This window comes from Onychostruthus taczanowskii, unplaced genomic scaffold, assembly GCF_017590055.1.
Source record: "Onychostruthus taczanowskii isolate IOZ18803 unplaced genomic scaffold, ASM1759005v1 scaffold11, whole genome shotgun sequence".
NCBI classification, from domain to species: Eukaryota; Metazoa; Chordata; class Aves; order Passeriformes; family Passeridae; genus Onychostruthus; species Onychostruthus taczanowskii.
This window is the reverse complement of record NW_024497629.1, coordinates 11,642,046-11,665,141: the sequence shown is the minus strand read 5'-3', so window position 1 is coordinate 11,665,141 and position 23,096 is coordinate 11,642,046.

Sequence of the window (23,096 nt, the reverse complement as noted above, 5' to 3'; positions counted from 1 at the left end):
CTTTTTCTGCTTTTACTGCACCATAATACCACTCAATGGGTTTGGGGCCATCAATTGTAAAATTATCATTTTTCACCAAAGCAACATTATATTAAATGCTTAATTATTCATTACTAATGCTTGTCATGGTGAAAGATTGGTCCCAGCAATTTTTAAAGTAGTGGGCCTGGGTTTTCTTCCTTGAAAGTTAATGGCTGAGCCCTTGGTTTCATTACCTTCAACTAGACGTATCACACCTCGTATGTCACAGCTTAGTTTTTGCTTGCTCTCCCCTCTCTGCCTTAGTGACTAAAAAGTGGCAACTCTAAAGGTTTGGTAGGGTCTGCTGGATGACTTTGTTTTGGTGTTTGCATTGGGATAAATTGTTCACCCTGGCAGTTAGGATGGGTAACAACAGAAGTGAGGTTGGGGACTTTGTAAGATATTATCATTCTTGGCTAGGCTGAATCATTCCTGCGGGGGCATTTTGAAAATGGTAGCACTTAGCTTTAAATGGAACAAGATGCACTGAGATTATGAGCAAATTATGCAACTTGCAGAAAGCTATTTACTCATTTGAAATTACATGCATGAAATATTGATGGTGCATTAGTTACATGATGGCAATAAAAGTGGACTGCATTCAGTCTTACTGGGTACAAGGCCACAGGATTACAGCCTTAATCTTTTTCTCCACAAGCATCTGAATGTTTAAGGTTTGTGTTTATCAGGCCAATTTCAATATAACCTGGAAATATTGGGTGAAGGTTGTTTGGAGATTTTCACAACCTTAACAGCATCTAAAATGCCATGTAATAGAGAGGTGATTCATTTCACAGACATGGAGAATGGTTGTATTTTTGCTAAGGCTAGAAAAAATTGCTCCTCTTTTTCTTTCTTTTTTTTTTTTCCTCATACTACTATCCTTATGCACCTTTACAAGTAAGAAGTTTTGAAAACAGGGCTGGGCTTACTGCATTTTGAGCTTATCTCCACAACTTTCAAAGGAACAAAGGAAGCCCAGGTAACAAGATTGATTAAAAGACTTAAAGAGTAAGGAACTAAAACAGTCACTGAAAATTCAGGAGTGGAGTGACAAAGCAAACCTAACGGCGCTATTTCCATTAATATTACCATCACTACTGGAGATTTTGTACTTGATGCTAATTATTGAACTTGATTCCTATAAATAAAGCCATCACTGTATAAATAATGAATTTTGAACCTATCCATACATGTACTAGTGTTATATAAATATAAACGTGGTAATTTTCAGCAAAGCTATTCAATGCACTTTAAAGGAGATAAATAATTAATATCAATTCCATTTAGTTATTAAAGAGGCACTGCCAAGATAAAAATCATTGGAGTTTTTAAAAAAATTCCCTGATTGCTAGCAGTCAGATTGATAAATGAAACCAGAATTATTTGAACTATCTAGTTCAGGCCTCACCTTTGCTACCTCTATTAATGTCCACCCTTTATATGCAATGATGGATAAGGTGTATTTGGCCAGAGAACAGATGAAGGCCCAGAATTTATTTTTTTTTTTTTTTTTTTTTTTTTTTTTTTTTTGGTTATCTGTGTGCTTTTCACTCAATGTAGAAATGAAAGTAACTGTTTGTTTTCCTAGTTTCTAACTTTCATTTGTGGTTAGGGGTCAGGACTATCTTTCCCTTGTTTCCCCCATTCTTATTATAAAAAGAATATATTGGAAATTTAAAGTGCTGTAAAGGATTGAAATGATACCTTCAATTAAGGATATATATATGTTACAGTTATGAGATTAAGCACCAGAATATTGCAGTACCCTAATTTCCAGGAGTGTCTATTCAGATAGCTTACTAAAAGTGTAGAACTGTCCAGTAGTTCTCATATTTTGTAGCTAATAGGCAGTTTCATGGAGCTGCAGAGGAAGTGTATGTAACAGAAATGCAAATTTTGATTTTAAACTAGTGACACTGGGAGTAGAGAAACCATTCAAAAATACATCTCAGGTTTTCCACTGAACACCTAGTTTTGAAATCAATCTCTTAGTGGTTTTCAGGCAGGTCTATGAAGATCACAGTGATATAATAGACTGCAATTAGGAAGAGTCACCTTCAACAGGGCAGCGCAGACCTTGGACTGGGCATTTGGAAGAGGAGTTCAATGACAGTTCTTGACTCTGTGCTGGGACCGTGTTTGTCTGGGAAAAGGGCTAAACGTAATCTCTTCCTGTTTGCAATACCACTGGATCAGATCCTTTATCCTGAACAATCCTGGCACAGAGTGTGGCTGCCCCTTAAAAGAAGATGGAATACCAAATAGGAGATGCATGTTGGAGGCTGCAGCTGGACCTGGCTGCTTTACAGCAGATACCACTGAAAGGCTGCCTTTTCTGCAAGCCATTTCTTACTTAATTCTTCAAATTTTTTTTTTTTTTTTAAATGAATACGACCAGGATATCCTTAACTCAGACACATTTTGGGGCTGGCTATAATATCTTTTAAAATGTCCTGTCCTTGTATTAGTGTTTGGTTCTACTGCAGCAGAGCATCAACACATCACATAATGAAGGCCTTTTGCATAAATAACATTTAGGATTCTAAATTATAACTACATTTATTTAATTCAATTATAACTTACTACAAAGTATCTGTTTCAGCTAGGATGTGAAAGTGAGTGTTACAAAATGTCCTTCTGAGAAGTTTACAAAGAAAACACTTTTAAGAATCCACATGAAAAATCCACAATTAATAAAAACTATTTGGAAGTTAAATTAAGAAAAGGCAGGAGGAAAAAATAATTATTATTGCATATCACAGAGCTAGCTATTGATTTAACAACTATTGATGATAAAATTGATATTTACCATTTGATCTTAACTCCTTTGCTGTTTATTTTACAAAGAAATGGTAGAAGGGGTAGAGGGGAACAATTGATGATTAACAGCAACCTTCTGATGCAGCAAAATTCAGTGTGTTGTTGGCCTAGCCATTGTTTCCCTATGAAGGTTGCCCAGACGGTTTCCTTTTGCTTATCCGTCTTTGGGAATATTTATACTTGTATATTTGTAATTCACGTTGTGACAGCTAAGCAGAGTCAAAATACATAGGAAACCTTAGTCACGTACATGTGTGGGTAAAACCCCAAATCTTCTTCCGCACAATATGAAAATAGATTTTCTTCTAAACACATGGAAATAAGAAATATGGACAAAATACTCAGGGTGTTTTTAGAGCTTTGAAATTTAGCATAAACTGTGCTCTTTCAGTGTGGCATGTTTTCTCTGTCTGTAAAGGTTAGGTCACATCACAAGAAAGTCAGTAATCTGCCAGCAGCATTGCCTACTGGCCTTTTTAGTTGTTTAGCTCAAACATACATAAAGTACCAGTGGATCCCAAGGTTATTCAGCACATCTGAGAGCCCTGTGAAGGGTTTAGGAGTTGCCTAAGAATAACTTCAAGATTGTTGGAAAGAGGAGGTAGGGACAACATACAAAGACCACCATTCAGCTTATATTCAGAGATGCTTCTGACACTTCTAATAATAAATGTTGGCTGCTGTACCGGCTGTGAGTTTGTTCCTGCTGTACTCTCTGGGGAAATTTGAGCACAGGCTGAAAGAGCAAGTTCCAGTCCCAGAAGAGTATTGCTGTACTAGCAGAGATGCTCAGCTCGGCTGCAGTAAAGCCATGGTGCAACAATGCTGCTGTCACTGTGCACTGCAGCCGCCTGACATGTTCCTGTGCTGCTCTGCTTTATGCAGTGTCAGTGTGCCCTAAAGGAGGTAAGGGAGGATCTTTTCAGTCAAACATGGTTTCTCTTCATTCAGGACAGATGGGCTAGGGTCAAACAGTGCAATATGACTGCGAAGATTAGGAATTCAGAATATGAAGTGAGTATTCCTCTGCTACATTACCATCCATTCTTGATAAATAACTGGTAATATACATAGGGAAGTATAACTGTGAGTATCATGATTTTCTGCTTCTATTCCAGGAATAATATTTTTGTTAGTAAATTCCTTCCCCATCAGCTCTTTATCTCCTTTCTTTCTCTTTCTTGCTTTCTTGCTTTCTTTCATTGGGCCTAATCTGTCCTTTTAGATAAATTTGAATACCAAATTTAATATAACATACATACTTGCTAAATATGCTCCACATGTTTAATTATTTTATATGTAGAACATAGTTAGCCATTTATTTCCTAAACTATTTTGGTTAGAGGTTCTAAATTAATAAGGAAATGGCATCAACACCACCCTGCCAATTATTCTCTTACAAAGAACCTTGTATCATCTAAACTAGTTTAACATTGGCACTGAAAAAAAACATCTTGTGCAATTGCACTGAACTCACATTTCTTTTTAAGAGTCTATCCTTAGACAGCCAGCATGCTGCACTGAGTGCTTGAACAATAATGGATGGGTTACATGGATTGTGTTCCTAATGAACACGTCCACCTCCATCTGTCTGTTTGCTTTCATTTTGACTGAATGAGCAGGCCAAGATTACAAGAAGAATTGGAGCAATGAAAATAAGTCAGTGTTTTCCCAGAGTTTTCTTACAAGCATGATAGGGAAATTAGTAAGTGGGAAGTGTCTGTCAGTCTGGTGACTTGCTGTCAATAAAGACCATCCTTCCCAGTTCAATTATTTTCATAAAACCCTGCATTAAGACCTCAGAAATGCTCTGTTTCCTTCACAGAAGGAAGACATAGGGAAGATTAAGTGAGTTGTCAACAAACTTTTGGAGAAATTTTTGAGAGAATGTTTCTTCCAATTTGTAAAAGAGGAATATTTTTTCACAGAGGTCCTAATTTTGAGAACATTTGAGATTTGGCTTTGAGTTAATGTTTGCAATTTCCTATCAGAGCAGAATGTATTAAATACATTTGATAGTCAAGTTGTGAAAACTATGTATCTGAAAGGAACAGCTGTGTTCAGGCTCCTGATTGTGCACAATCTTTCACCTTCTAAAAAGATAGGTAGTGAGGTAGCATATGAAAATATTTGTGCTAGAGATACCCAGGCATATCATCCCATCAACCCAGTGACATTTGGAAAGAGGGGAAGGTTCCAAATGTTCAGGAAATTAATATAAATTAATTTTATATTAATTTATATTAATAAATATAAATTTGGTAATATTTATTACCAAAATAAATAAAAAAAAATTATGGGGTAAAATTCCATTTCTTTTGTGAACTCAGAGAGAAAAGAAAACTGAGCAAATCAAAACCTCCCCTTCTAAAATTCTGTTGACTCTGGGAATTTTTTGTTATAGTGTGAAATGTTTCTTCTGAAAAAGACTTACTCACAGTGATCTCAGGCTTATTTAAAAATCCTTCAAGGTAATGGAGACTATGGGCCCCTGATTTCTGAGCCTTTGAATTTAAAACCTTAGGGACAGAGAAATGTTTGAAGAGAGGTTACAAAATGATGCTGTAATATACAAGGCACTTCAGGCTGGAGAGCTTTCATTCTAAAGTTTTCTCTGGTCTCAGAAGGGAGCTTGCTTTGGATATTTTTCTGATGCTTATGAAACAACTGAAGTGAAATTCTATGAAATATGTAAAAATATATGTTGGCTGCCTTGTTTTTTAAACTCTCTTTCAAAAATTTTTGCATCACTGTGGTTGGAAAATAAGACTCGGCAAATTTGCAACAATATCTTTCTTATTCCAGCTGTTTTACAGAAAGTCTGATGATATAGCTGATAATTAATGATGTAACTTTTCTTATTCAGATGTAATGACTTCAGAGAATTTCAGCCTCTCTGTTGCCAAATTGTTTTCTGATGGAAGTTGAAAAGGCAACCCTAAAGGTGGTAGACTGATCTACACCTCAGAAGTGACTAGCCAATATATTCTTATTTCATTCCACTTTTTAATATGGAAAATCTTGAGGAAAAAATAGCCTGCTGTGTTCATTTCTTCTAGTGGTTCACAGTGTTATCTCTTGTGCTTCCTTACAGGAATTTTGGAAAAAATATGTGACACAGAACTGTCAAACAGGAATGAAACATTCAGTATTCGTCATTTTGCCTGTATTGATCCATCCTTATTCTGTCTGATACAATCTTCTTCACTACAGGTAAATCAGGGTAGTACAGAAGAATCAAAAGGAGCTGAAAATGGAAGTTTTCACTTCTTGTATTTTTAATTTTGCATGGATGTGCAGGATTGAAACAATTCAAAATAATTAAGGCAAGCTAAATCATCACATACTGTAAGTTGATGTAAATCAGTTTAACCTTGTGGCATTTATTTCCTTCAAGACTTAACCTAGAATGTATGAAAAAATAGGATGCCTAAATGTATGTTTATGAAAGCTGTGCTGTTACTCAAGATCTGTATTTTGTACAAACAACAAGGAACAAAAGCCAACCCACTATCAGATGCAAATTGCATTTGAGAAAATCCTTCATAAATTTTTAAAATTCAAATTAAATATTTCCTTAGAATTATATTCCAAATCACAATGAATTAATCATCCTTGGGGGTTTTATTCATTTTGAAACTAACAATTTTTAATGCCAAATGGAGCAAATAATTTATTTATAATACATATGATAATATAAGAAAATGTTGGTATAATAGAAATTAAAAACATTTAAATAGACTAGAAATCATAGTTTAAATAATCCTGTTATTTTCAAATGACCAAAAAGAGAGATAAGGATGTCTCTTGTCTTGAAATGAGACTTATAGGTACCCCACAGCATGCCAGGAAGAGCTCTCCACAACAGCCCAGGTTTATTTGTTTATATGATCATAATCACATTTGAGTTCTGTGTGAATCATTACTCCTCTTTGGTGTATTGATGCTTTGGCCAGACTGCTCACTCTTCCCAGGTTTGTCAGAATCCCATTGTTACTGCAATCTTTATTCTGGAATTAGTTTATTTCTTTCCTTACTTGGCTCCAGCTTTTCTGATTGCTTGTCTTGACTTACAGCCTTGATGCTTCTGCTGTCTTGTTATGTGGTGTCAACCTGCTCATCATGAAGAGATAAATTGAAATTCACTTGGAGTAGAAAACATTTAACGAAATAAGGTTGTGATACCCTAAGCTTTCCCTGAACCTCTCTGTTCAGATAACCATCTAGGAATTGTACCTCTGGAGGTAGAGCTGCGTCCCTGCCAGGAAAGCTCACTTCTCTAGATACATGCCAATAAAATCCATAGGGAATTTCAGGGGCCAGAGCAGAGTTTAACTGAGGAGAATTTACTGAAGATGGAGCTAAGAGGTGTCTGACGACTGGGCAGGCAACTCTGAGCCCACTCCTGTGAGTCACCTGTTTCTTCTCAGATATATTCCATGCAGTGCCTTTCACCAAGAAAGTTCTCATTGTGTGGAACAAGGGCAAAGTATGTAAACTGCAGGCACAGAAGAAGAAAACTTGATAAATATTAAAATAGTTTAGACTGATATAATCTAGAAAAGGATCACATATTTTCTACTTGACATACCTATTCTATATGAAGCCTTCCTGTGGGTGAATACAGCTCTGAGAGACATGCATGTCTTAGCAGAATTTAGGTCAGTACCTTTAATATTTCAATATGTAATTATTAAAATGGTATTCTGGCAACTTATAGCATTAAGAAGTAAGTTTCAATGCACAGGCTAATGATTATGAAAGATAATAGGCTCTGCATGCTAAACAGCTGGCCTGGATTAGAATGTATGAACAACCTTTAATACTAGAAGGCTTTAGCTCCTATTTTACAGCTTTTAAAATTTATTCTCCACAAAAAAGTCACAATCGTTTGTAATTGTTTTTTGTATGTGTGATTTATTTGACTTTACTACCAACATATTTTGCCTTAGGATAGCCTTGGAAATGAACTGAGTCATCTTGGAGAGTTTTTCCTGATGAAATACCTCAAAATAAATAATCTTTCTAACAGTTTTATGGCTTGCCATCTGTACTAAATACATGTCTATGAAAAAACACTTCAGGCTAAATGTAAAATAGTCTTGGTAAGTAGAATCCTTAGCAATCTAAGAGCCTGAGAGCCAACCTGAGAGCTGGCTAGAATTCATGGTGCTGTTAGGGATACAAATTCCTTGTACTGTGTGTGGGGGGCAGCAGGATGCTTCAGACAGCTGGCAGAGAATTCAGGAGAGAGGGTCTGTCTGATACTGAGGTTACAGTTCAGGACTGCTGGCCATGTCTGCCATACAGGATTCAGAACCTGTAAATTACTCACTGAAGTAATGTATTTAGATGTATAAAGATAGATCAGCCTTTGTTTAAAAATAGGACAGGTTGTGAAAATTAGACATTCTTGAGATGGAGGCCAACTTTTTTTCTAGGTGTCACTCTGACCAAGGTGTTCGTGGACCTTTTGTGCAATGTAACATAACATGTTCATGCATAACTCATAACATGTGAAAATAATGCAACAAAGCCAAATGTTTGAAGGGATACATTCAAAAATCAGAAAATGCAAATTTCACATTAAAAGAGAAAATTGATTTCAGGGTGTGACTAAAATGTAGTGTGATAAAGAAATTATTAGTTATTAAAATAGAAGAGAACAACTGGAAGCTTGTGGGGGATATAGTTCATGGCAGGAGAAATTTTAAATTAAGATTATCAGTTTTCCTATGAGATATTTTAACCCTGATAACACTAATCTGAAACAGGTAAACACAAAACACTGTGTATTAGAGAAGTGATGGTGCTTGGACAATCACAGAGAAGAAGATAATTCTAGGAAACCTAGGAGAGAGAAACAAGGATGAAGACCAAGAGTAAGAAAGAATGAAAGAAAAATTGGAAAAGGGACACCTGTATATAGTAACAAAAGGAAAGGGAAGTGGGAACTTGGAAAGCAGAATTAAAAGAGCACAGGAAAAAGCACAGTGAGAGTACATGTCACTGCCTTCCGGCAAGGTGAAGCTTAAGGGGTTTTCCTGTTTGATCTGTTTTCTGAAGGATCAGTGGCTACAATGGGAGGAGAGTGGCCTCCATGCCCCAAGAAAACCTTCCCATTTTAAGTCCCTATGTTGTGTTTCAAGATAAGTGGACATAAAGGACTTAAAACACAGCTATGTAATGGTTGAATAAATTACTATTTTTTACCAGCAGAGTAGGAGGAAAAAATACAGAAGAACATAAGTTCTGTAAACTCTGAATATGAAAGGCTGCACTGTGCTTGATATTGCACAGACAACAAGAAACAGCTCTTGTCCAAAGGACATTACTGTCCTGTATGTACACTCAATGTGAATTCATTTGGGACTACAAATTACACTCATCCATAGAGGGGATGTTGGCTGTAAAGCCTAATGGTGTGATTCCCATCAGGGATTGTCTGAGTTGTGCGTGCAGTATTAACACTCAGGCCTACAAATGCAAAATTTTAAATCAAAGTCTCATCTTTACAAAATGCAATATAAGTACAGTGAAATGGTAAAGCAATAAAACCAGAAAAGATTAAACTCTATGTCTTGCAAGCTGATTTATATATAGTGTGTTAAACAACTGACATAAGAGCAAAACAACTAGCATGCATTTTTCATGTGCTAAAGCTATCTGTTTAATAGCCTCTTAGAATATCCAGGACTTCTAGCCAAGCAGAAATGAAATGCCGTATTCATTTTGTTATTGATACTTGGGAGAGGAGTGAGGAATTTTAAACAATTTCCTGAATATATTTTTATCAATGTCTGGGAAATGGCGTCTTTCCAAGGCTTTAAATTTTATTGCCTCTATCAGGGTTGCTTCTGTTAAATTTAGAGCTCAAAAGAAAAATTGAGATTTTTTTTTTTTAATAAAATTTCCAATAATTTTGAGTGATAAAGGAACTTTGACTATCTGCTATTTTTAGGCCAAGACACTGTGGTCTTATTGCTTTCTTTTAAAGACTCTTTTTTTGACACACAACATCACTCTTAGGAGTTTATAAAGCATAAAAGGAAAAAGAAATTGCAAGTGTCTCATACTTTCAAGATCACATTCTGTTCCTTGTAATCCTCATAACAGTTTGTAAATTTTTCTTAGAACATTTCATGGCAGAAAAATCATAAATTATTCTGCATATTAGAAACTTTCAGAAATACCTGCTCCCCTGCTGTCTTATTTCAGCTTCTCCACCTTCCTGCAGGACCTACCAGCCTGTCTAATAATTATTTCCTCCTAGCCCCAATTAAGATGTCTTTGCCAGGGTACTTTGCCATCCCATTTAAGAAGTACCACAATATAAATAGTAGATGTGAATTTATATAGGCTTAAATACTTGCAAATCTGAGGAATTTGGATCCTTCTAAGAAGCTTCTAAAGAAACTTCAGTGATAGAATATTGACAAAATATTTTCTGAAGCAGAAAATGCCTGATGGCTCATTGCTTCTTGGTTTGTAATCAAAGGAAAGATTCTGCTGTGTTCTCCAGATTGATTTCAGTCTAGTGGTCTCCCAAGCCTACCCTGCTTTTTTCTCTTCCAGAACTGTTATAAAGTCGATGGAATAGGTTGCACACTTTTGAATCACTGGACCTAAAGGATTTCTTCCTAGGGCATTTGAGACTAACTGAGGAAGTCTCATAAAAATCAGAAGTTACACTGGATTTGTATAAGACAGCTAATGTACTAGAAAGCCAGGAAATGGCAGATGTGTTCCCTATCATCAAATGGAAAGAAGGAAGGGAGGAGTGGGAAGATTAACAGATCAACTACTATAACCTCAACTGTCATACACAATCAACATTTCTGTAAACACCCAGAAAGAAATGAAGACAATTAGGAGCAGTAAAAATGTGTGTAAAACAAATTAATCCTTAATTTGTGTATTAAGACAATAACATTTCTTTTCACATCAGAGTAGCACTAATTGTGTTAAAAGAGCAGGGAACAAATTTCATAAATCAACATCTGTAAGGTTACTGATACTAATCAACACAGCTGTTGTATGAATTTTAAAACCAAAATTAAAATATTTTTACATATATTCCTAGTTTGGGAAGAGATGTTAATGTGTGCATATTTGCTCAAGATTCTTCATGGCAGAAGAGCATAAATTTACAAATGTACTATTGGGAAAGACATACTTCACCCTCTAAACACATTTAACACATTTACACACAAGACTCTTTTACATTTAACAGGATTGAGAGAACAAAGGTCATCTCCGAGATAAACCATTCCTGCCTCCACTTCCTGTAACTGGTCTGGTTCTAAACCAGCTTCTCCTCCTGGGCCCAGGTCTCTCTAAACTGTGTGACCAGTGTTGTCAGTCAAGAGCTGCCCATCAGTTAAGGAGAAGCAGAGGAGCAGAGGGCTTAAACTGAAGCAAGAAAGATTTAAATCAGATATCAGGAATAGCACTTCAACAGCAGGGCTAGGTAAGTCCTGCAAAATATTGCTTGGAAGAAACTATGCAGTCTTCACACTTGGAGGTCTTTAAGAAAAGACTACACAAAAGTCTCCCAGATATGAGACAGATATAGCTGATCTGGCCATGTCACAGGTGACTGAAATATCTGTTAAGGTCTTTTTAGATATTATTTGAGATATTTTGATTTCTGAGTGTTTTGATTCTTTTTCTGACAGTTTTTCCAGGTTACAGTATTTGAATGCAGCTAAACGTGTGTACATCAATCAGAGGTAACTGTGACAGCCTCTAAGAATATTATGCAAAGTGGAATCTGCATTTGCAGGAAAACTTCCTGTAATCACCAACACAATGTAGCTGTCTGCAGCTACATGAATTAGCAAAATTCTGCCAATCATAAAAGTGCAATTCCATCCAAAGGCAGTAGGGATGCATGGCCATAACTGATGGCTGATATTTGCTTATGTGTCCTTAGAATCTAGATAATTCTGGTGGATAGCACAGAGGAAAAAAATTTAATATTACTACAATGCCGTATCCCACATGACAAAATTAATTTATTGAAAACTAATTGCTCTATGTTGTGTGCTTCTGGAAACACATATTTTCCTGTCCTAAATTTGAAACTGGAATATATTATTTTAAAGAGTCAGGTAAATTAAGGCTTATTTATGTTAAAATTTCAGAGAAAATAATTGTGTGTATTTGCAACCTGGCTAGAATGTCCCCAGTTTTGGGCAGAAAAATACAATTTTCATCACCACCCTTCTGGAACTGAGGGTCTTAAACCTTTCTAAGACAAATTTGTTTGAAACAGAAATGTTTCTTTTGTCACACAATCACATATTTTGATTAGAAGAATCAAATAAACATTTAGCTCCAGGGAAATAGTGGTGAATTTGGATAACCAAACCCTAAGTTTGGACATGGTTACTTCAGAATCCAAAGCAGGCACAGGGAAGGTGAAAACTACTGGTGAAAGAGTAATATGGCTGTAGAAGGTCAAATTAAAATGCATATTGAAATCCACAACCCTGTAACAGTCAGCAAAGTAGCTTAGGACATTGCTGTCTAAGGTCACTTTGAATTTCTCACAAGCATTGATCATACATTTGATACCATTGGCATGAAAGCTGCTGCTGCTGTCAATTTATAACCCAGGATATATAAAAAAGTCTTTATACTGATGAATTTGTTTAGCTGTATATGACAATATTAATATCTGATCAACTGTTTATCAGCTGAAAGTTCAGATAACATACAATCTACTTTATATAATGCTGATTATATAGATATTTGTAATAGCTATACAATATTGAAATGCTGACAAAAATAGCTTTCAATTTACCTGACTCTCCTTGTCAGACTGTGAAGGTGAATGCTTTTTTAACCAAACTAGTTCTGATCAAAACCAGACTGAGGTCAACTGTGGGACAGGAGATTGAATGGGTTATCACTAATGTCGATTGAGGGTGATTTGGTTCAGCTGCTGCTGCATTTCAAAGGAGCAGTTGGTGATTGTACAACATCAAAGAGCAGGAAGATGATTTAAATGAAGCTATAGCTCTTATAAACCTCCTAGTGTTATCATTCTCCACATTTTATAAACAGAAGATGCATATCTGTTAAAACACCATATATTAATGGTATTTTTGTCAAAAGGTCATTTCAGTATGACATGACTTGATGTCACTAGTGTTTGCCCAAGTAACCTTTCAACATGAGAACAATTTTAATATTTGATCCCTGATATTGCTGGTGGCATGCTTATAATTTAAGTGATCCATAATGTAGAAAACCTCAGTTACCGTCTCATTTTGCAGTAGGTGGATCAACATGCACTCTGAAGTGATGACTTTCCCACATTGTGTATAGAAATAAGATACTTTAGCTTGTACTTAGGCTCAAGAACCACATATTGAAAATAATGAGCTCAGAATAACACAACATTATAAGAAATATATTTTCACTTCATTATATTCAATTTGTTATCTCACTGTATAAATACAGTAGCTGGTGATTTATAGGCTTGAAATTGCATTCAGAGGAAGTTTTGCTGTCTCTTGTTTTATAATGCAGGAAATAACATGTTGAGAGAAAAATTATCTAGAATTAAACCTCATTTGTAATAAAACTGTAAGTGAAAACCTTGTTTATTATTTATATTAGTCATATTTTAATTGGGAAGAACAGAATTTTTCAAGTATATATAGAAAAATTTGAATTTAGTGTCATGAGTTTCAATTATGATGCTCGTATTTTCCATTTTGCTCAAATTTCTTTTTCATAGATATTATATTGAATTCAAGATAGATACAGGTCTTAATAATAAATTCTGTGCCTTTGAACTTATGGGAAATTATTTTGATCTCAAACTTCTTTTTCTCCCAATCAGCAGCCATTGTTCTACTACCAGTTTATGCCATGCTTTGCATTAGTATCTGAAATAAACTAGGTCTTAAATTTTGATCTCTACTTATTGTTATCTTATTTCTTAAAACATCAGTCATAAAAATCAGTCTTTGCTGCATCCCATGTGAAATGCTGTGTTTAGGCTGTAGTCCTCTCCTTTTGTTTTGAGGATAGCATTTTTGATCCTTCCTTCTATTGCTTCTCCCAGTGCAGTCTTCCTGAAACTGATGACATCTTCTAAATTAAATAAATCTCATTTCACCTAGTTAAGTTTGTCCTCGACTAAGCCAATCTGTAATGACTTACTTTAAACTCCAAATGAAACACATGGAAGTAAAAGTACACTGCTATCCAAATAACACTCTGGTGCTCGAATGACTGCTTCTTTCCTTCTGCAAATTTGACAATTGGTGGCAGTACGTTCAGTCTGCCAGATTCTGCCAGTTCTGAAACCATCTATTAAAATGGAAGAATGAAGAAGTCTTTTCTCTATAGGTTTCTAGTAGGTGAAGCAGAGCCCTTCCCACAGCACTGTGAGGCTCACTCCCAAGAGCCTGAGTGGAGTCAAGAAGGAAGCCATTCTTCATGCATCCTTGTTTAGCTTCTCACTTGATAGGAAGAGAAAGATTTGCAGTCTCAATCCCTTTCTCTGAACCACAAAATTTGTCTCCAGAATTAGAACTATCCTGCTGTTTTGCTTTTTTTTCTTCTCAGAAGTGAACCCTCCAATTATGGACAGTTTAAGTCCTAGACTTCCTGCAATTTCTCTTTAATATGCTGAGATTGCCCCAGAGTGATATAAACCACATAACTCTTACCTCACTATCCTTGATGACTAACCCTCTGTGTATTGTGAAAAAAAGCGAAACAAAACCCAATACAACTACAGCTTCCAAACTCATGAGTTAATAATGAATACCCATTTCTCTATTCCCTTAACACAGTTTCTCATGCTTTTTGATATGGTTGATTCTTTAAGACATTTCTTAAGATTACTTCTCTCGATAACAGTTCTTATTTTAAAACACGTTTTTTAGTTTCTTATGTTGTTCCTATAGCTTTTAAAATCAAGAGAATTAGGTTCCTCTTTAATCTCCTTTGAAGTGATTAAAAGTTTATAAATATAAATTAAATGTTCACCAGTTTCCCAGAAACATCTGATAATGTTTACTGATGCATATTATGTGGTCCTGCAGCTTTGTCTGCTTTAAGTACACCTAATATTTATACAGCCAATTATTTTCTATGTATACTTCTGGTCTAACGACCCAAAGGATACTGATTCCTGATTTGTTCATGACCAACCCTTTCATCTGTAAAGACATAGACAGTTGTGCAAAAATACTGTGAAACTCAGCCCTGATACAAAATTTACACTGCTTCTTAGCTTCTTAGTGTAGTACAAAACTTTTGTTGTTAGTGCTTTGAATAGATATTTCTGTAAATTAGTTAAAATGCAGGATCATAACCTGGAATCATCCACTCCTCAAACTCCATTTTTATATGTTTGTCTATTTGGTTGTGTATTTGTTTATCTATTTGCCAGTCCTGTCCTGAAGGTTGCAGGGAATGCAAGGCAAATTTGCAAAGACAGCTGTCTGTGTCTGAACTGCAGATCATGAGCAGCTATCTTAGTGTCACTTTTCACTTTTCTTCAGTGCTTCCCTCCATCTTGGGAAAATCTTTGCATATTATTTTTTTCAAGCTTTGAGCATGCCAACCACATTCCATCTAGGGAGCAGCAACTGTATTTTATCCTATAATCCATTTAACAGATGTTATAACATCTGTTATGATGTCAATGTAACTTATCCATTTCCTCTAACTTTATCCAGCCATCTTTTCTCCATTGAGTTTCATACCTAGGCAATTTGGTTTGAGTTTAGGAATATATGTGAAGGTATCACCTTGCTGAATCATGAACTGAAATCTCTTGTACAGGGTAGAATATTCTGAAATAATGTTTTTGAGCTACTAGTGACTTTGGGTGACTGTATAAGGCTTGACCAGGCCTAAGGCAGCTGTGCTGTTTCCAGAAGCTGTAACTTAGAAATCTTCCAACAGGGCTAAACTAAAGGTAATTAAATCTATACAGGTATCTGTATTTTAGGAGCAGACTGGCTTATACTGTTGGTACATTAGTAACAACAGTAATAGAGAAGGTTAAATGTGTTTTTTAAAATATCCAGAGAGCCAAATTCATTACTGAGACACACTTCTAACAATGTATTTTCCTGTTAAATTCATACAACTTACAGCATGGAAATGAACAATTACATTTCTGTTGCCAGAAAATCACACACATTAGTTTTTATTTTAATTAAATTTTCACACCAGTGAAGAATAATTTTTTTCCGCTCAGAAAGTGATAGGAGCACCACTGTTACCTGCTTCCTTCAATATGAGTCTTTAGAAGTGGTAAATTAGCAGATAAAGTATGCTGTAACTTAGCAACCTCAATTTTTAAAACTGTGGTTTGTGTTCTTTGTATTAATATATCGTAGGAGAGAGACACTAAATTATTTAGCCTAAATGCCTGTGAATTATTTTTTAAGGCAGTTCAGTTTATGCTAACAGATATGATGGGTATTGCCTTCTGTTGTCTCTTTGTAGTCCCACTTTTCTTTTTGTTCCATGCAGTGATATGATTCTACTTTGCAGCATGTTGCTTCTATACTCTGGTATCTTAAGATGTTCTCCATGGTATACTAGGGCTTTTGATAAGTAAGTCTTCCTGGTTATCTTCCCTGATGAGTTTCATAGTACTCTTGATTCTAAATTGTATTTTTACCCCTTGTTTTAAAGAGTTGCATGCATTGTCAGTTTTGTTTTAACTGGAGCTTTTAATTTATAGACTTTGTAAGTGACCTCCTGTTTCTCATTTGATACTGTCAAGGATCAGACCTTGCTGCTGTCTAGGAGCCACTTTTCTCAAAAATGATTTGGCCCTAGTGAAACTACTGACAAAGCTCCTCCTAATGACCATTCTTTGTGCATTTCTCAAAAAAGGTCATGTTCAGATGGCTCTGATTCTGTAAATCACCTTGGCCACAATAACAGCAATAATAACATCTGCTGCAATTATAAAAGAAAAATATTAAAGTGACTTAGAAGTAAAAACTGTTTAAATATTCTCTTGAAATCTGCAAATAAGTTGCATATACATCAGTCTACATTGCATGATGCAAAAAAGAAAATAGGGAAAGCTCTGCACCTTGATATGTTCAAGATATAATATTAATTTAAACCATGCCACCCACAAAAAAGCTATATGGAAATGTCTGTGCATTTTTGATCCAATTTCTTATTCATGATGTAATGTTGTTTTCTTTCTTCACAGTCACAAAAACCTTAGCATGATTGTGAAAAGTATATGCAATTTGTCTGCTGTAGCTCACACAGCACTAACACCTGTGGATATTTTTGCTGTTGAGCTGGGGAGAGAGCCCACAGAGAGGCAAACTGAAGTTCCCTTGGTCAACATGAAGGTTTTTACTGATTTATAAATTTCCTGATTAATTACAGATTTCAATATTTGAATGGCTATTATGCTTTGGTAAAATTTATGTTTAGTGCAAAATACTCAAATTAGTGTTATGTTCTCATGATCTTTTAAAAATAAAGTCTTCAATGTACAGCTGATTGCTGTGTCAATGTGGACTCTTTAAGGTGCTTCTGGGGAAAAATGGATTGGCAGATTCTTGCTCCTTGGAGGCTACAGGTTAAATATCAGAAAAGATTTATCTATGATTATAGTAAATCAACACGTAACTCCATTTAAAATATTTAATTGATTAATTGATTAATTTGATTTATTTTTTTGATTTATTTAAAATAGTTAATTGCCATTCTAACAACACAGTCAATCTAAAAGACGTATAACTTTTAGAGGTGTATCACATGTATGCTGGAAGAGAAGAGACTGGTATGTGATAGCCCTTTTCCTGCCTTTTGCCCCTTTGCCCGAGGACACCCTCTTCCAAACATTCCACAACTTCTGAGAAAGCAGCTGCGCAGCAGCTTCCACTCACAGCATAACAAAAATCAGACACCTTATTTTCTTCATACCTGTGGCATTCAGCATTTGATTTCCTTGTCAAAGGGTCAAATATATGTAAAGGTCCTAAGTAATCTTCTAAAAGATTTTTCTGTGACTATAAAGGGATATTGAGAAGACTATGTTTTTTAAAAAAATGCTTATTTTAGATTATGGGTTTTTCAACTTCCTCTAGCGTCTGTAGGGTGCTTTATTCTTCTTATACGTTGTTTCAAATTTTTGAGAAAGACCTAAAGAGTTCAGCATCAGGGAAATTCATTGTTTATATAATACTTATAGTAAATAAGTAACTGCCCAAAAAAAGTTAATTTAAACAGGTATTTTAAGTTAGAGATTCTCTTGCCTTTGTTCATGATTTTAGACAAAAATATTATCTTACATAAGGTTAATAATTCTACAAAAATACTGATGAGCTAATCAAGAACACTAAAACAACACTTGGAAAATCATACTATTTAGAATGAAAATCATATGTAATAAGAAATCCATAAAGATGACTTTTGGTTCTTGGGTGAGTCATTAATGGAGAAAGTGCCAAATCCAACCAGCAAGCATTGGTAGTAAATAGATTAATTAATTCTAATGACAATTTGCATAATGTATTGAAAAGATAGTGCTTAAGCAGGGACATCTGGGAAATGGTATTCTGTATGTGCTTCAAATGACCTGATTCCATCTCAGAAGAAATTGTGGGGAATGGAGAAGCTTGTAAGAAAAGAACAGATTTTTGTAGCTTATCAGTTATTATACTAGTTTGTTTATGCTTTCACAGGACTTGTTTTTCATTTATGTCAATGTGAAGACAGCTGAACTGATGTAGTGATATTCAGGGTTGAAGACAACCTCTTGTGTCAACCCCAGTGTGATGGAAGTGAAGCTCTTGAATAGAAGGCTGCACAGAAGTATGAGATTATCCCATGATCTGTGGTATAGAATTGTTATATCATCTGTGTCTTTAATATAAGAAATCAATAAGTCTGTTTTATGTGGATATCGGTTGGTGAATAAACCATAAAGTAAAGTGGAACTTGACACTTGCTGCAGACACATACTTTTCTATCTTGGTATGCAAGACACTAAACAGCAATGAAAAAGACAGGTATGTATGAAACAAATCAATAAAATGGTCTCAAATTCCATGCAGTATGCTTCTTTTCACTGTGACTGTGGCTTTGCTGTCATTTTTTTTTTGTTTGCATAGTTTGCATGTTGATGTACATACAAGTATTGGATGTTTTCCCTTCACACAAGTTAAAGAAAATATTTGTCTTCTTCAGAGAACCTTCAAGACTGTACACTGATAACAAAAAAGCACAATGCATTTTTTTACTTTTGCTTTATTTTGCAGTGTAGGTTTTTATTTAAAAAAAACCACAGCAAACAAAAACCTACTACATTTCTAAGTCTCTCATGATGGTTGGATTGTTAATGTAATCAACCTCTTCTGAAGTGAGCTGTAGGCTAATGACTAGGGATGTGTTCAGTAACCCACAAATAAATTCCTGTACCCAGCCATTACTTAAAAAGAAGAGGGCAGATTTTTCTGTGGGTGAACCAGCAGTAATTAAAAGATGACAAATTCATGTAAATAACAGTGTAAAGGCTAATGCAGTCCTTGAACAGATCTAAGCTCAGTACCAGACTTTTTGGAAAGTGGGAATATGCTTTTATATCTGTACCCAGGTCATTTGTACATACAACAAGGAAAATGGCTGTGAAATAGTCCCTTTGGGTCACAGGATGCATTCTCTTCCATTTCTGGTTGGAAAAATTGTTATACACTGTTTAATAGGTAGTTTGAATGGTAGCTACATTGCAGATTGGTGGGCACACTCAGGTTGTTAGGTTGCCAAGAAAGTGCTAACGTAGAAGGGATACGACTGGGGAAGAACAGCGCTGAGATCTGCTGAAGCGTGGGGTGCGATCGAGAGCACTCAGGGCTATGAGAAACTGACTGTCCTGCCTTAGAGTCTCGCCTGGTTTGTCTTCCTCAGGTCAGAGGGCTGGTCAGCTGATAATACTTTGCTGCCATGTGTAGTCTTCCCCAGTCCCTGCAGAGAAGAGGGCTAATGGGTGTCTTCTGGGCTTCTCATTAGTTCACAGGGGAGGTGCTTTGCCAGCCAACCTGAAATCTCCCTAAGCATATCTGTTTAGGCTAGCATCCATATTCAGATGACTCCTGTGCAGGTGAGTGAGGTACCCTTCTGTATTTCAAGCCACCTCTTTTTTCAAGTGTCCCCAGGATTTTGATCCAGTAACTCTTAGCAGAATTTTGTGGATAGATAGAATGTAAGAGAAAAGAAATAGTGGTGAAGGTAATCTCACCCCTAAGGAGTTACAGCTGTGCTAATTCAAGAATTAGGAACAGGCTTGCCCTTAATAGGCCACAGCTGGATCCAGTTAGGATGGGTATTGTGGAAGAGTAGGTTAGCTGGTCAAGAAGGTTGGATGGAGTTTGTTGGCTGTGCTGAAAAGGAGTCAGTGCTGTGAGGAGTTGCCCATGAGAAATCACCAAGAGGGTATGAAACCTTTGCAACAAGATGGCATCAGAACTTAGCTGTCATTGTCACTGTCATTGTGTGGTGGTGATCATTGCCAAGTGATCATAGCAGTCATGCTGGTAAAGGGAAAAGTTTTCTCTCTTATCTCTGAAGAGATTTGAATCCTTTAATCCTATTTCCATTCAGAAAGCCCTAATCACTATTGCTGGGAAGAATGTTCCAATTCTCCTAGCAGGTAAAACATAGGCTTGGCTCCTGTCTGGTTCAGTATTACTTCTCTGAAATACTTTAGGAGCCAGAGTTCATGTTTTCTCTACCTCATCCTATGCAGAAATTGCCTATGCATGTTCTCTCTTGTGCTCTCTCTTATTTCTGGTTGCAATTTGACATAATTTCAATATGAGACACAAGGAATATTCTTATCAAAGACAGAACCTGAAGTTCAAGGATACTTTCCTTGAATGTATGGTTATGGGAGTGGGAGGATAAGCTCTAAACAATCTGAAGCTGAGGAAGACTTTTATTTGTCACCTTAGGGAAATACTTTTACCTTCAAGTATTCACATGAGGTGCAATTTTTCACCTCTGTAAGGAAGCTTGAGCATGGCACAATCAAGTACTGATCCCCATTTTTCAGGTTTCAGGAGAGTTGGGTTAGGAGAGCTCAAGAGACAGACAGGTGCAGGTGGTTTTTTTTTTTTTTTTTTTTTTCTTGCGCTGAGACTAAGGGTACCAGTTTAGATGGTTTAGATCTGGAAGACACCCAGTAAGTCTGTAAAACCAGAGTGTTTGGTCATCCCTGTGCTATGATTTTAGGATTATTTCTGATAAAAGGTTCATGGATTGCTTTGACAACTATTTGGTTTGACAGCTAAAAACTGTCCAGACTTCTGCCAGGGATTCTAAATTCAGTGGGGACAGCTGAACATCCAGCCACTGTCTTGGGGACTGTCTGGAGTATCATTTCCATAACAGTAAACAGGAAATAGGTAGCACTGGTGAGTGACCCAGAGGTGGAGGAATTGGACAATATTTACCTGGTGAGAGAACAAGCAGGAGCAGCAGAACGGTGGGAGAGGAAAAGGAAGAAGGAATTTATGACTTGCTTCCCAAAACACTAGTTTAAGTTTAACATGCTGACAGGATGTGCTAGATAGCATGGCAAGCCTGACATATTGAAGCAGGATTACAGTTTGGGGAATTAAAAAATCCTGTTTGGTGCTAGAAACAAAAAAAAACTTTGGTCAGAAAATGATTGCTGTTAGTAGTTGGAAGGGCGAAGTACTAGGATGGGGCTGGGGATGGCACATTAGACTAAAATAGATGCTACCCCCTCATGGACTCATTAAACAGCCATCTACAAAATATTTCTCCATTTTATATGTTAATATAATTTTCTGATGAAAGGAGAATGGATTAAATGAGTTGACTTAGTATCCTCACAAATCTTTGTCTGAAAGCATCCTCCTGTGGCAGCAGGTACTCTTTATACCTGGCCAGTTCACAGAGGTGCTCCAAAGAGAACAGCAGGGAGCAACTCACAGCTGGCTTTAATTTCACCACTTTAGTGGTGGTGTAGATGCAGCTGGACAAGTCTTAAGCTCCATCTCATCTCTGCAAGACATATTGGTATCTTTACAGTGAAAGTGCTGGTACTCAGATGCAAGGATGGGGCTTCCTTTTTGCATTTTAACTGCATCAGCATTTCTTGCTACTATGAATATGTCTGCATGGGAAATTAAAATCATTTAACATATCAGAGAATGTTAGTTCTGGCCATCACTAATATTAGATGTTAGTTTTCAATAGAAAATACTTTTTTCTGTTAAGGTGATTTTTTTGTTCTTTCTGTTTTTTGTGGTTTTTTTTTTTTTTTTTTAATTCATAAATTTGGCAAAAAGCAACATGCCGAAATAAATTTGCAGGATGTGCACATCTAACAGTTCTTACAGTGTACCTAATGATAACTGGTATATTTATGCTGTTGTTTATTTCTTGTGTGGGCAGGTGTCCAGCTCAATATTGGTGGGAGTGTGCATGAGCAGAATTCAAGGTAAACAGGCAACTGATGTCACTACAGGAGAAGCAGATTCTCAGTTATAACTTTTTGTGTACTTTTTAAAAAATATTAACTCATTTTGGATGACCTTTAGTGATCATTTATTCTGAATGATTTGCTCTGACACTGAAAAGATTGCAAAATCAGACAGCAAATTACAGGAATAAATATTGTTTCCCTAATCAGCGCATCTGGTCAGGACCTGGCATTTCAGTTGGGAAAGAAATTCTGACATCCTAAAAAATTAATTGCATTATGAATCAAAGGGAAGCAGGAATTTCAACTCCCCTCTCAGCTTGGTGATGAACATTACACCATGTTCTTGGACAATGTTACCTCCTGAATTCGTTAACAGATATTTCAAATGTATTATTTTGATTCTTTGATACACTTGCAGTAATGACCATAAAGTATGTATTAAGGTTAATATAAAGATTGAAATGAACCACATAGCCTCAGAAAGGAATGACAAATTTTGTCTAGTCAGTGGATTCTCCCAAAGAGTAAAATTTAATTAAAACTTCATGAGCTGATGCTTTTGGAGGAAATTGTACTATTGAGGGATTTTCAGCAATTATCTATCTGGATACCCTTTGTTTATTTAGATATCTTTTCTTTTTTTTTTTAAGATATAAAAACCCAAGGAATTAAAAAAAAATAGGTATGTAAAGAATGAACACAATCTCATCTAACAAAGAAGCATCCGCAGCTGGAACACAAACATGTTATTATTAAACAGGCTGTTTGTACCAGGGGACTGAAA